The 14,004-nt window shown below is 41.9% G+C and overlaps 1 pseudogene across 1 annotated transcript; it reads right to left on the minus strand.

The window, feature by feature from the left end:
• Positions 1-4,476: 4,476 nt before the first annotated feature.
• On the minus strand, positions 4,477-5,033 carry LOC137834298 (shikimate O-hydroxycinnamoyltransferase pseudogene; annotated as a pseudogene). The gene has a single exon (XR_016521239.1). The product of XR_016521239.1 is annotated as a shikimate O-hydroxycinnamoyltransferase pseudogene (transcript).
• Between the last annotated feature and the right edge of the window lie 8,971 nt (positions 5,034-14,004).

A 14,004-nucleotide genomic window follows, 5' to 3' on the forward strand; every position in this document is an offset into this window, starting at 1 on the left:
CGCTGCCCCTTCGCCACCTCTGGACGGCACCACATAATCGCTCCTCCAAATCCACCATGGGAACACAACTCACCATCGTAACTCACGATCGCACCACAAAATCGAATGAGGGGAGCACACCTCCGAATGGAATCGAAGCAGGGAAGCGCACCACAGAATCCAACCAGGGGAGCAATCCTCGTATCAGAAACCCTAAATCAGAAATTCAAAATCCCCAATTTGAATAACCTAAACCCTAATTCAGTATTCACCAAAGTAATGTAAGCACAATCCACGTAACTTACACGTGTCTGCCACATAAGCACCACTTAACGCCGTTTGGTGATATTTAACAGAAAGGACCATTTTGAATACATTTTAAAAAACTTAGGGACCAAATTGAATTTTTTAAAAACCACTGTACCAAATTGACTATTGGCTATAAATATAGGGACGAAAAAGGTAAGTAAACCAAACAAAAATCATCATAACAATCATGAAAAGTTAGAAAGAAAATGAGGAAAATTGTGATCTAAAAAAGAAAACGGTGATTAGATAACATATATGTTCTCTATAATTGAATTGTAGATATGTTCTACTTCTTTAAGATGTGCATTTTGTTATCTGAAAAAAACCAAATTTTTTTTGAAGCCCAGCCTCCTTACAACCCTTGAAAAGGCCTCAAGATTCATGTTTCTTATATGTTTGTAATTTGAAGATGAAATGAAAAGCAATTGTGATTTGTTATGATTCAGTGAAAATAGAGAGAAACACTTACCTATAAGCGTATGAGAAGATATTCCTTGATGAATTGTCATTTATTTGTTTTGATTTGATCCTGGAAGTTGATTGTGTCTATATTTTTCTATATTTGAATTTGGAAGCATTATAAGTTTCTAATTTCTGTTGTTTAGTGAATTAAGTTGTTTGATATTTAAATTTAAATATATTCATTTACTTTACTTGAGGACAAGCAGGATTCTAAATTGGGGAGAGTGATAAGTGCCTAATTCCAGTAATATTTCATATTAAAATATAGGCACTTATGAGTATTAATTGCTAATTTACATATAAAATAATTCCTAATTTATAAATTTATACCTTTTTATATTTTTCATAATCTTTATTTGAATAAGAGCATTTTATTCTCAAATTTGGTGTTAATTTCAGGTTTCTATGAAAGAATGAAGATTTGGACTAAAGAGCAATGATATCATCTAAAAAGAGAAAGTTGGAAGGCATAAAAACGCACAAAAAGCACAAAAAAGTCCAACTCAACAACAAGGATTCTCTCTCAAGCGGCGAGAATGCTCAAGGGGCATTTTCGAAAATCAACATCTTTCTTACTCAAATGTGATATTTTCACTCAAACAAGATATTCTCACTCAAGCGAGAACGCGTCAGACAAATTGGGCTATTTTTTTATGTTTAATCAAGAAGCCCATCAACGTGACGTAGGAAGTCACCTAACCCTAGCAAATTAGGTTAAATCGGGGCTAGAGGCTCAACCCCAGTGTGCTAGATTGAGCACCATTGAGTGATTTGTAACTAATTGGGAGAATGGAAGGTGCTAGAAGTATGTGAGGCTAGTTCTACCCTTTGTGATTGGGAGTAATTTGTTCGAACTCTTATGTATTAAGGTGATATTTAAATATGATATAATATTATGTTCTTGATTGATTATTGGTATTGCTATTTTGTTTCTAAATAGCTGTGACATGTTTGAAAATCTTAAATATGACTGGAAAGTATTTTTAGGGTTCTGACCTAAACAACAATACTTAACATATTTGAGTGCTAGAAATAGACTTGAAATGTTAATTGCTATTAACGTCTGAGTGTGATTATAAGTTGTTTTTATAAATATGCGAGGAATCGATGTTTAGGAAACATTCTTAATAATTTTATATGCGAGGAATCGATATAAATAATTTTTCTGCGAGCATCAATTTCAATCAAAGAACATAATGTTAACATGCTAATCAAAATAAATAAGAGTGAGAAAAGATGAAACCTAATCCCTATTTTTCCAACTTGAAGCAACAAATTCTTTGCCTGTTTTCTAATTAATCATAGCCAACATAACCACTTTCAACACACTTTTTATTGTTTTGTTTTATATTTAGAGAGTATTGTACTTGATAATTCATTGTTCCTTATGGGATCTATATCCGTCCTTAGGGACAAATTATTACTTCTGACAATGCGGTACACTTGTCGTAGAAAACGTTCAAGTCTTTAACCTACATTTGATATCGGAGTTAGGTTGTTTGAATTTATGATTCTCCAATAATGATGTTTTTACCCATTTTATGAACCCTACTTTTAAAATTATAAATTTGTGAACTGTAGAATTTTGATAATTAAATTGGTATGAAATTTTAGGTATTGATTATCCCGTATTTCCACTGTATGACAACTTGATTTCAAATTAAAATCATAAATTTTTAATTGATATGCATCCAAATTACGGAATTGTTAAGCCTTAACCTATCATTATCAATTTCAATTCGAATTTAACTGGAATGCATTCGGTGTGCTATTTAGAATTATTTTCAATTGAATGCTTTCAATTGAGATGTTGTTGTGAACATCAATTTCAAAAGTATTTGGTTTCATGTGAATTCAATCTTATTTGGTTTTTTTTTTATCAACAATAAATTAATAGAATAATTAGAGACACTTAAGGGGTGTCCCAACCCTTTTACAGAACCACTCTAAAGTTAAGCAAGCAACAGTATAAACTAGAGTTTTAAATAATTTACTTAACACTAGAGGGGTTACCGGGGAAAGCTAGCTGCTTCTTAGAACACCAACTAGCCAGCCCCACCTCTATAACTAGACAGATACCGTACCCTCTTATTTCCTCCTTCTTCATACTTGACATGATTACTACTGCAGTAGAAAACAGCTTTCACTTACTCTCTGAATTACCAGCTGTCAAGAAAGGTAATTATTTCAGCAACAACCACTAAACAAGTGGTAGCAGCAACCACTAATCTTATTTGGTTATAATATTGTAATTGATAAAGATATTATATGACTAGTCTCATTCAACTAATACCCATTATTACAATACATGTATATATGCTGATATATGTGTATGTATATTTTGCTCATAAATTGAATTGTATTAATTTTTGGATTAACTGTTGATAGTTGTAATGGACAAATTATCAAATCATTATGTTTTATTTAATTTCATATTATTGATTAATTTTATTTTAATTATTTATAAAATGGATACTAAATTATAAATAATTGGTTTATGGGTTAATCGAAGTTCACTAATAAGATATTTATGGATCCAACGGTTGATTAATTTGTTCTTATATTTAATAGATATGACTATTGATAGTGATTATGTCTTATTAACTTTAACTTTATTTATACATCATCTAAAAATAATAAGTATTTCTAGTTAATGCATATGTTTTGCCAAATAATGTTATTATTAGAATCATTATGTTTTTGTGCATTAATAGATCATCCATACGAGAATGCTTTTTTGTTTTGTTTGAGTTTGCATGTATGTTTAATTTATGACTCAAGTATTAATTTAAGCATTTGTCAATTTGTTCATGTATCTTTACAATTACATGGTATGCTTGTTTCAATCTTTAAAGGGTTGAATTTTTTATTGGAGCAAAAAGTTATATTTCATTTATATATGTGTTGGATCTTGATTTGGCTTTTCAAGTTGAAAAACTAGTGCTATTACATATGTTAGTAATAATGAAGAGAAAATCCATTATACGACTTGGGAAAAGTCAAAAAGACTTAGTCTAATGTTTTTACGAATGAGCATAGCAAATAATATTAAGTTTTCTCTTCCAAAAACACTAAAGTATGATGCTCCTAACTTTGTTGATTATGTTAGTCTTCTCCTTCTGAGGCATAGACATTGACATGTTTGCCTCATCCTTCAGAGCATCAACACATTTTTATTGTATCAAGATGGTATCAATCTTAATTCTCCATAATCCAAAGTCGTTCTCCCCAAAAAAAAGTCTAGATTTCAACTTTTTTACCTTTCTTTGTCTTGTTACTACAGACGATGTCAATCATTAAGTTCGTAACAATAACATGTAAGAAAACACAAGAATAAGATTAAAAAAAAAAAAATAACACCAAAAGATTTATGTATAGAGAATTTGTCATATTCAGCGTATTATTTATACACATAACAGTCTCTATAAAAGTTAACAGAAAATTGTTAAAACAACTAACCTCTCTAGTCTTCTACTTTATTTTACCATATCGTCTAATTCAGCTCTCGAACAAATTGTTTGTTAATCATGAGATATTAAATCAATCATCGTCACCTTCTTAGTAAATAAAGATGAGAATCTCCTATAACACTTCTCATGCATGTTATATGAGATGGTCACTCCTAAGCATTACATAATTACTGAATCGAAAAACTAGAAAGACGTGATGTGATCAATGATAGTGCTAGGACTAATTTGTAGCATGGTAAAAGATGGCAATCGATGATGGTGGGAAAAGGGTGTGAAGTTAATATCCAACCCCTCAAATGTCATAAAGGAATTCTTGAAACAGCTTCATATGGTGAGGTGGTTGAGCCATTGCCAAATACAAGCTGCCATCATTTGTTGATCTTGGAATTATGATTGTTAGCCCCTCGTGTATAATCCAGCCACGTCTCATGAAGATCGGTGTTCCCCAACTAAAGTCTGCATCATATATTGGAAACTTAGCCCAGTTATTGATACTACATTTGGACACCCAAAAGTATGTGCTCCATGAACAAGAGCATTTAGATCAGGCTGTAGCTGTAGATACTCAAGAGCTTATCTCAAATATTTGTTGTCCATTCTTATTATTGTGTTGTGGATTTGATTTGCAGCATACCATGTAGGTTTTGACATGAGATCTCCTGCGAATCCGGTGGGAATGGTGGATAAGATAACATTGCCAAGGTAACTAGGAGGGAGGGGAGGTTGCAGCCTTGACCTTCCATCAATTGGAATACGTAGTCTGGTTTCTTGTTCTTCAGGAAGGCCTCTTGCTTTCTACGCACTTCTCCATATATATTAAAGGATATGGATACAAGAGTTATAGAAGAATGCTAATATTAATTGTTTCTTTTCTAATTCTTAGTTGTTTCTCTTTATAGAGGTGAATGACCTTTATTTTGTCTTTGTCTATTATGATTCTAGTATTTATTGGTTGATTCTTTCTCTCTTTAGTTAGACATAGAATGAATGTATTGCTTGTATATATTAAGACCATTTGTTTTGATTTCAATGGAATAATAGAAGAGATATTCATTCTCATATATTTTGTCTTCATTTTATTCTTTTGTTCATCTCTATTCTCTTTTGTTCATCTATGTTCTATTTCACAAATGGTATCAAAGCTCTAATCAGGGCTCTGGTTGCTACATTTATCCATGGGTAAAGTTGTTGATCCCTCACAAGATCTTTGTTCACCTTACCATGTTAGTTCATCAGATAATCCATCCTTGAATTGCTCTCTCATTACACAACAAGAGAGGAAAATTTTTGGTGATCAATCCAAGGCAATGATTGCTACTAGCAAAGGAGGTTATAAAAACAATGCTACGACCTATGGAAGAGGTGGTGGATACGGAATAAGAAGCTATGGAAGAGGATATACTTCCAAAATTTGCAGTCATTATGGAAAGACAGGGCATACCATTGATACATACTATAAAAAGCATGACTTTCCACATCATTTCAAGTTTAAAAATCAGAACCATGATCAGGGTCATACTAATGTAGTTTTTTAGAATTTTAATAATAATTAGCAGAATCATGAAGGTCCAAAGTCAGAAGTGGAGTCTCAACAAATTGGTTTTACTCCTGAGCAGTATCAAACATTGTTAGCTCTTTTACAACAGGTCAAATCCAGTGGCATTGTTTCTAGTAAAGTCTCTGTTATTCCTTCCAACATGACAACACAAACTGGTAATAACTTTACTTCTTCCTTCAGTTCTTGGATTATTGATAGTGGTGTTACCGATCACATTGGTTCATCCTTAACTTATTTCACTTCATATCATCAAATTAATTCTATTTCTGTCAAATTACCAAATGGAAATCAAGTCATTGCCAATTATTTTGGAAGTGTTTTTCTCAATCAAAATCATGTTGTTCCGTCCGGTTGACCGGGACGTCTTCGTGCGCGACCTCAATCGTCAGCTAGGGACTCCTTCCCACTGGTTGCCTGTGGATTCCTGCAAAAAAGAGGACAAAAAGGCGCCCTAGCGGCCGTGTGCACTCCGACGCTCAAGTCAGCCAGCAAGAAACACCAAAAACTGTCCACCTACGTGTCTGAGCACCGCGTATGGCACTCTGAAGATGGTAAAAGAACTGTGTATATGTGTGTGTTGTCTCCTTTAGGCAAAAATATTCCCCAGTCACTTGTACGTAACCTTGAAGCACGAGCAAGCAACTAGAGAGTTCTCTGGTAAATTTGCCGAAAGTTCCAACCCTCGTTCCAACATTCTCCGGGCTATTTAAACTACCCAAGCATTTAAAGCGCCTTAAAGCGCTTTTAATCACAAACGTAACGCACTCATTAAAGCGCTTAATTAGACAACGTAGCGCATTTAAGACGTTGAAACGCTCGGGAGCCATTATAGTACCTGAATGCTCGAAAGGGAAACTGTATTGAATAACTTTTAATTACCTGGCACCTGACTAAAGGGTGTTTCTATTATGGCATGGCTGTCGTACACGTGGAGGGCCTCACGACGCCATGACCCCATCTGGGGGCGCTTCGGCCCACCTGGGGACGTTTCTACGTGTGAGTCCTCCTGCTGGGAGTGCTACTGCGCTAGGGGTGACTTTTTGGGTGCCAACTCATGCCCCCAAGTATCTAGTCACTTACTTTGAGAGCGTATCTGCCTTCCTTTTGTACTCTGCACCCGGTTGCCCTGGGCGTGACTTTCCTCTTGAGTCGTATCTGCCCCACGGGCGTCTCTGGGGCGGCAGGAGCACTTCACGAGTCAGGCTGCCCTTCACTGGTACTATTACTATGGCCTTGAAGCCACCTTTTCCTTTTCTTTATCGCTGCCCCGTGCTATTGGGACCTGAGGCCTTCCCACGGCGTCGCTCCCTCCATGGTCTTTCCTACCCATGGGTATCGGGGAACTACACCGTGATTACCTTGCTTTAGCACTGTTTGATCTGGCGACGACCTGGTTGGTCGACGCCTTCACCTAGGCGACGCCTTGCCTTGGCGACGCTTCCTCTTGGCGTCTCCCCGACTAGGCGACGCCTCGCGTTGACTTTGACTCCACCGCCGTTGACTTTGACTTTGACTTAGTCAACGCCCGGATACGGGACGGTACACATGTAATAGACAATATTTTGTATATTCCTTTCTTCACTTTTAATCTTCTTTTAATAGAAAAATTGATTGATAAAATATCTTATATTCTTACCTTTGACTCTAATGGTTGTCACATTCAGAACAAAAACTCCTTGAAAATTATTGGCTCTACTAAGATGCAAGATAGACTTTATATAATCAGGATCCCATCTTACCAAACACTTCAAATGAAACCCATCAAATACACATACACCATCAATATTGTTAATGTCAGTGCTAGTGATCTAAAAACCCTTTGGCATTTTCAATTAGGTCATATTTCAAATAAATGTATTGATGTTATCAAGGATAAATTTCCTTTTGTTAAATATAACAAATCTTTTGTTTGTAATGTTTTTCATTTTGCAAAGCAAAAAATACTTTAATTTCCTATTAGTACGTCTAAATCAAAAAAAATATTTTGATTTGATTCATCTGGATATTGTTGAACATTGGAGCTTTGATGTTTCAAAGCCTGAAGCTGTGATGCTTTTTGGTTTGAGTTTAGATTAGGTTTTTTTGAATCCTTGTTAAGATCAGTTCTACTTCCTACACAAAGATTGATAAATCAGTTTTAAAAGAAACAAAGTGTTTTTCCATGCAAAGGGAAACAACTGGTTGAATCATCGAGATAATCGGTTGTTTGTCACTTAGCTGGCTTGAGGTTTCTAAAACTGCTTTTTGAATTAGTTATGCAACAGCTTAACTCATTCAATCGGTTAAATCGTGGTTTCAACTGGTTAAATGTGTGTTTTTATAACAACTTTTTGAAAACTTGTTTTAACTGATTCAGTGATCAAAACTGTCTTAAACGGCTACATTTCAAAGCGATAAATATAGTCTTTCTTTCAAAACAAAATACACATTCAAATACAACAAGTATTGATACAAATTTGAGATCAAAGAAAGAGATTTGTTATTTGAAAAGAGTTTTTCAAAAGTGCAAGATTGTTGTTCAAAATTTGTTGTGGTAACAATTTCTTATCATAGGTGTTTTTTGTATGGTGCAAATCCAAGTGTTTTCTATCCTTGTTTAGTTAATTGTAATAGTACTTGTTCCGTCCGGTTGACCGGGACGTCTTCGTGCGCGACCTCAACCGTCAGCTAAGGACTCCTTCCCACTGATTGCCTATGAATTCCTGCAAAAAAGAGGACAAAGGGGCGCCCTAGCGGCCGTTTGCACTCCGACGCTCAAGTCAGCCAGCAAGAAACACCAAAAAACTGTCCACCCACGTATCTGAGCACCGCGTGTGGCACTCTGAAGGTGGTAAAAGAACTGTGTATCTGTGTGTGTGTTGTCTCCTTTAGGCAGAAATATTCTCCGATCACTTGTACGTAACCTTAAAGCACGAGCAAGCAACCAAAGAGTTTTTCGTAAATTTGCCAAAGGTTCCAACCCTTTTTCCGACATTCCCAGCGCTATTTAAACTGCCCCAGCATTTAAAGCGCCTTAAAGCGCTTTTAATCTCTAACGTAACGTATTCTTTAAAGCGCTTAATTACGAAACGTAGCGCATTTAAGACGTTGAAACGCTTGGGAGCCCTAATAGTACCAGAATGCTCGAAAGGGAAACTGTATTGAATATCTTTAATTACCTGGCACCTGACTAGAGGGTGTTTCCATTCTGGCATGGCTGTCGTACACGTGGAGGGCCTCACGACGGCATGACCCCATCTGGGGGCGTTTCTGCCCATCTGGGGACGTTTCTACGTGTGGGTCCTCCTGCCTGGGAGTGCTACTGCGCTAGGGGTGGCTTTTTGGGTGCCAACTCATGCCCCCAAGTATCTAGCCACTTACTCTGAGAGCGTATCTGCCTTCCTCTCGCACCCTGCACCCGGTTATCCTGGGTGTGACCTTCCTCTTGAGTCGTATCTGTCCCGAAGGCGTCTCTGGGGCGGCAGGGGTACTTCACGAGTCAGGCTGCCCTTCACTGGTACTATCACTATGGCCTTGAAGCCACCTTTTCCTTCTCTTTATCACTTTCCCGAGATATCGGGTCCTGAGGCTTTCCCACGGCGTCGCTCCCTCCATGGTCTTTCCTACCCATGGGTATCGGGGAACCACACCGTGGTTGCCTTGCTTTTACACTGTTTGATCTGGCGACGCCCTGGTTGGGCGACGCCTCTACCCAGGCGACGCCCTGGTTGGGCGACGCCTCTACCCAGGCGACGCCTTGCCTTGGCGACGCCTTGTCCTGCCTTGGCGACGCTTCCTCTTGGCGTCTCTACACCTGGGCGACACCTTGAGTTGACTTTGACTTTCCAGTCGTTGACTTTGACTTAGTCAACGCCCTGATACGGGACGGTACACAAGCCCCCCAGTCTTAAGCCGAAGACTTGTCTTCAGCGCAAAGACTAAAGCCTTGCCTCCACCATCCGCGTGCCTTCCTGATGACGTGTCATTCTCCGCTGACTCAGCAAATTTTCGAATTACTGACGCGACATTTTCTGAACCACAGGGGTATTCTTAATGAGCGATTGGACATTCCCTGAAATGGGGATGATTACACCTTTTGGGCTACCCTTGATCGCGCGCCACGTGGCCCATCGCGCGGCCCTCCTTTAGAGACCTTTGCGCTTCCCCTGGGCAATCGACCCTCTGACGCGTGGCCTGATCCTGCGGCCCTTAGTTAGCGCTTCTTGAGTCGCGAAATGTAACGTTTAAGTTACTCCAAACCCCGGGCTCACCCTACTGTTACATTCATTCACTCTGCTACTTTGCCCTGTTCCTCGCCTCCAAAACCTCTTCTCTCTGCAATTGCGATTCTCCCCTTCCTGCGCTCTCCTACCGCCTCCACTTCAACAGCAAAGGTATGGTTTCGAGCACTCTCAACTCTTCACTGTTGTCGCATTATAGGAAACTGCCTGGGACTGTTGTTATTCTCGTATTTCTCTGGATATTGTTTGTATGCTTCATTGTTCCTTTCGCTTCCCTTCGTTCTCTTGCGGGTAGGGCGCTCCTAGGGTTCTTCCATTTTCCCCTTTTCTTCTCTCCAAACCCCTTTTCTCTTAACCCTTTCTTTCTCTTTTGATCTTCAGCATTGGCGTTGATGGCAAAAACCAAGACCACCGCGCCTCCCCCGCTCCCCAAGTCTCATTATAAGGGCGAATATGACTGGGCCCCCGACGAACTTCTGGACGAATGTTCCCTCCTGAACTCCGTTGAGGACGTGGAGGCCCACAGGGGGGACCCTGCTCTCTATAACTTCAATGCTTTCCACAAAAGTCATGACTCCCAAGTCCTGGTAAGCCGAGTGCGACCTGGGATGCCCGTTTGTGCGGACTCACGGGATACTGGGGGGTGCGCTTTCTTCTTCCTCTATCAGATGGTGCTCAAAAGGGTGGGCCTGCGTCTGCCCCTAACTCCCTTCGAAAAAGAGCTACTGACAGAGATAAACACTGCTCCCGCCCAACTCCATCCCAACAGTTGGGCTTTCGTGAGGGGGTTCCAAATTCTCTGCGGCTATCTAGGTTTTCCTTCCTCCGTGGACGTTTTTCTTCACTTCTTCGAGGTAAAGAAGCAAGGGAAAAGTCTCTGGATGAGCTTTTCTGGCATCGCCGGGCGCATCATCCTGATGCTCTTCCAGAATTCGTTCAAAGGATGGAAGGGGAAATTCTTCAAGGTACGTGCGACCAAGCGCGATCCTTCCATCTTAGAGGGCTTTCCCCTGTACTGGACAGACAAACCCATAACTATGAAGCCCTTGGCTCTGGACGAACTTGCCCCGCCTGACCGGGATATATGCAAAGCCTTGGCGGGACTGGGGATAGTCTTCGATACCGCCAAGCTCATCGCGAACGAATTCAATGCCCATGGGCTTTCTACATACTTCGGTATCTGCTCTTGGCGATTTATGATGCGTTAGTTGTTATGGTTATCTGCATTACCATTTTTCACTGTACAATGTTACTTGCATTTCGCATCTCTTCCTGTATTGTGAATCCTCATAACTGCTCTAGTACTAATCCTTGTTGTTTGGCCTGTCTTGATGTAGGATCGGTGATGGGCGCTTCCAAAAGAATAATGTTGGCGAAAGCACTGAAGGAGGCTCGTGCCGCCAAGGCAGGCGTCTCCTCCAGCCCTGTTGCCAATCCGATTCTCCCACCGGCTCCGACACCGCCGCCTCCAGTCACTGCTGAAGCTGCTTCTAGCCCATCTCCAACGTCTCCACCTGGCTCCGACTTGCTTCCAACCCCCAACTCTCCTTCGCCTATCGCCGCTGTTCCCCTAGCTGCGGCCTCGTCACCGGCTCCACCCCCCTTGACAAAGGGAAAACGGTTTTGGAGATTCTGTCAGATGATGAGGAATCGGAGGGTGTGGCGCCCTTCAGAAGGAGAAAATCCGCGCGGGTTCCTCTTCTGGTAGAGACGTCGCCACAGGGAGGGAACCCCTTTATGGACAACCCTACAAGCGCAACCTCACTCCCTCCTATGATTCTCCAAGAGGAAAGGGGCGAAGTAGCTGAATCTGCGCCGCCTCTGCCGCCGCCAGAAACCACTGCTTCCCCGGCTCCCAACGCTGCCGCCCCCGACTTCATCGCCATTCCCCCTCCAATCATGCATCTGATGAGGGGTTTCAGTGGCGGGACTATGCCAGAAGGTACCGACAGGAGGGAAGGTATGCCTTTCTATTTGGGGGCCTTCTTGGCGGTGGCTCTTGAATGGCGCTCCCAGGCCAGAAACGCTGTCTTGCAAGCTCAAACTCTCCAGGCCTTGGAAACGAAGGCAACTACCCTGGAGGAGGAGATGAGGATCCTGGGACGCCAGAACGAGGCTTATTGTTCCTCCCTGAAGCAAGCACAAGAGTCCAGGGCAGAAACTGAGAGGAAACTGGCAGAGGCCTTGGAGCTCCAGGCTGACTTCTACGCTCGTGAAGTTGCTCTCCAAGTACAGGTGGCGGGTCTTCAGGAAGTGGTCAAAGCGGATGCAGAAACTCACAAAGACCTGAAGGACCGTTGCTGTGAACAGGCTGCCAAGGTGGAGCGGATGGAGGAGGAAATGGCCACGCAAGCCAAAGCTGTGGACCTTCTCCGAGTTGACTACGACAAACTGCAGGTCGAGGTTAGCCGGCTTCGCGTGGAGAAAGAGGCTCTGGAGAAGCAAGTGGCCTCTGGAGACGCTGCCATTGAGGAACTGGAGAAGGAGAAAAAGTCCCTTATCCAGGAGATGGCGGGCACCTTCGAGGAGGGGTTCCAAGAGGCCCTCTCCCAGGCGTCCTGCGAGAACCCTGGCGTTAACCTTTCGAACTGCGACCCCACACACCACGTAGTCGACGGGAAGGTCGTGCCTATGGATTTGAACGACTGAACGGCTGCCCCTCATCCGCCACCTTCCTCTTCAAGCTTAACTCTTCATTCTTTACCTTCGCTTTTTGATTTTTTATTTGCCAAAACTTGTAATTCTTTGAACTATACGCACTCTTGTTACTGATTTGGGACGTTCGCATGGTTGTCTTTATTTCTTTGTCACATACGATTCTGCCTATGCGATCTCGTTCTCATCTTTTCCCTTCATACGCTTCAATTATTTTATCTGTTTTCTGCCCATTTCTCACACTTCGTTGGGCGGTTTGGTATGATTGGGTAAGGTCGCCCGCCAACCCTTACGCCCATGGAGAGGCTCACTAAGTGGCGCCGTATCGTCCACGGGACGTCTCTGATACCGAAAGGCTCTTTCTTTGATCTTTTAACGCTCGGCGCCCACGCCTAAGGAGAGGCCTGCTAAAGCAGCACCGTATCGTCCCCGGGTGTCTAAAACGCTGAGTGCTGTGGGGTTTTTGTTCCCTCCATGGTCTTTCTTGCCCATAGGTATCTGGGAACACCCTGCCAGTGACTCGCTGGCGTTTGACGGTCTCGTCTCCCTCCACAGTCTTTCCTACCTGTGGGTATCGGGGAGGCGACGCCTGCAACTAACTTTGCCTTTCTCTGATTTCTTCTCCCTCCTCAGTCTTTCCTACCTGGGGGTATCGGGGAGGTAACGCCAGTCGGTATTTGGGTTGGCGACGCCCGCGACTTCTCGTCTGTCGTCGCCCTTTACGTCCTTCCTGGCAACGCCTTGGGCATTACCTTTACTTCGTCAATGACCTTAATTCTTGCCTTGGTCAACGCCTGATAACAGCGAAGAGCCCAAGGCTTTGCCTGTGCCATCCACGTGGCGCTCCTTGTATAGCTGATGGGACCTTCTGTCATTCGACTTGATCCACGTGGCGCTGCTTACATGGTTGGTGGGGTATCTAGTCATTTCATTTTCTGACTCCTGCTGTACCCCTGGCTCATTTTCGACGGCGGATCGTACCATTGGATATTCTGTTGACGGGACATTTTCTGATTTAAACCAGAGGTGCCAGCGTCATCCTTTCATCTTCTGCCACGTGTATCAATCGTGCGGTGCATCCATTCACGTCGTTTGGCGCTCTAACCGCTTTATTTAACTCTTTAAGCTCTGGAACTATCTTCATCGTTTTACTTTTACCAGGTGGTGTTCAAGACCATCGGGGTGCGCTTACCCTTCTCTTGGTTCGAGAAGGAACTGCTGACGGAGATCAACGTGGCTCCAGCCCAGTTATACCCCAACAGCTGGGCCTTTGTCAAGGCCTTCGATGTCCTCTTTGGGTTTCTGGGTTGTGCACCCTCGGTTGACCTCTTTCTTCACTTTTTTGAGGTGA

This window comes from Phaseolus vulgaris, chromosome 5 (assembly GCF_051622355.1).
Source record: "Phaseolus vulgaris cultivar YP4 chromosome 5, ASM5162235v1, whole genome shotgun sequence".
Classification (NCBI taxonomy): domain Eukaryota; kingdom Viridiplantae; phylum Streptophyta; class Magnoliopsida; order Fabales; family Fabaceae; genus Phaseolus; species Phaseolus vulgaris.